The sequence below is a fragment of the Tenrec ecaudatus genome, chromosome 11 (assembly GCF_050624435.1).
Source record: "Tenrec ecaudatus isolate mTenEca1 chromosome 11, mTenEca1.hap1, whole genome shotgun sequence".
In the NCBI taxonomy this organism is placed as follows: domain Eukaryota; kingdom Metazoa; phylum Chordata; class Mammalia; order Afrosoricida; family Tenrecidae; genus Tenrec; species Tenrec ecaudatus.
The window spans coordinates 140,956,276-140,957,734 of NC_134540.1; positions in this window are offsets into that span (position 1 = coordinate 140,956,276).

Genomic DNA, 1,459 nt, shown 5'->3' on the forward strand with positions numbered 1-1,459 from the left:
TGCCAGCTCAGAACTGGTGGTTTCCTAGTAAACTAGTATGCCAGCTCAGAACTGATGTTATAGTGAACTGGACTACCACCTTTGTGCTAATGTCATAGTGAACAAGACTGCCAGCTCTGTACCTATGTCATATTGAACTAGACTGCCAGCTGAGAACTGATGTCATTGTGAACTAGAATGTCAGCTCAGAACTGATGGTTTCCTAGTGAACTAGACTGCCAGCTCAGTTCTGATGTTATAGTGAACTGGACTGCCAGCTCAGAACTGATGGTTCCCTAGTGAACTAGACAGCCAGCTCAGAACTGATGTTTCCTAGTGAACTAGACTGCCAGCTCAGAACTGATGGTTTCCTAGTAAACTAGACTGCCAGCTCAGAACTGATGTTATAGTGAACTGGACTACCACCTTTGTGCTAATGTCATAGTGAACAAGACTGCCAGCTCTGTACCTATGTCATATTGAACTAGACTGCCAGCTGAGAACTTATGTCATTGTGAACTAGACTGCCAGATCAGAACTGATGGTTTCCTAGTGAACTAGACTGCCAGCTCAGTACTGATGTTATAGTGAAATGGACTGCCAGCTCAGAACTGATGGTTCCCTAGTGAACTAGACTGCCAGCTCAGAACTTATGGTTTCCTAGTGAACTCGACTGCCAGCTCAGAACTTATGTCATAGTGAACTAGACTGCCAGCTCAGAACTGATGTCATAGTGAACTAGTCTGCCAGCTCAGAACTGATGGATTCCTGGTGAACTAGACTGCCAGCTCAGAACTTATGGTCTCCTGGTGAACTAGACTGCCAGCTCAGAACTGATGTTATAGCGAACTGGACTACCAGCTTTGTGCTAATGTCATAGTGAACTAAACTGCCAGTTCTGTACAGATGTCATAGTGAACTAGACTGCCAGCTCAGAACTGATGGTTTCCTAGTGAACTGGACTGCCAGCTCAGAACTGATGGTTCCCTAGTGAACTAGACTGCCAGATCAGAACTGATGTTTCCTAGTGAACTAGACTGCCAGCTCAGAACTGATGGTTTCCTAGTAACCTAGACTGCCAGCTCAGAACTGATGTTATAGTGAACTGGACTACCACCTTTGTGCTAATGTCATAGTGAACAAGACTGCCAGCTCTGTACCTATGTCATATTGAACTGGACTGCCAGCTGAGAAATGATGTCATTGTCAACTAGACTGCCAGCTCAGAACTGATGGTTTCCTAGTGAACTAGACTGCCAGCTCAGTACTGATGTTATAGTGAACTGGACTGCCAGGTAAGAACTGATGGTTCCCTAGTGAACTAGACTGCCAGCTCAGAACTTATGGTTTCCAAGTGAACTCGACTGCCAGCTCAGAACTTATGGTTTCCTGGTGAACTAGACTGCTAACTCTGAACTGATGTCATAGTGAACTAGACTGCCAGCTCAGAACTGATGTCATAGTGAACTAGTCTGCCAGC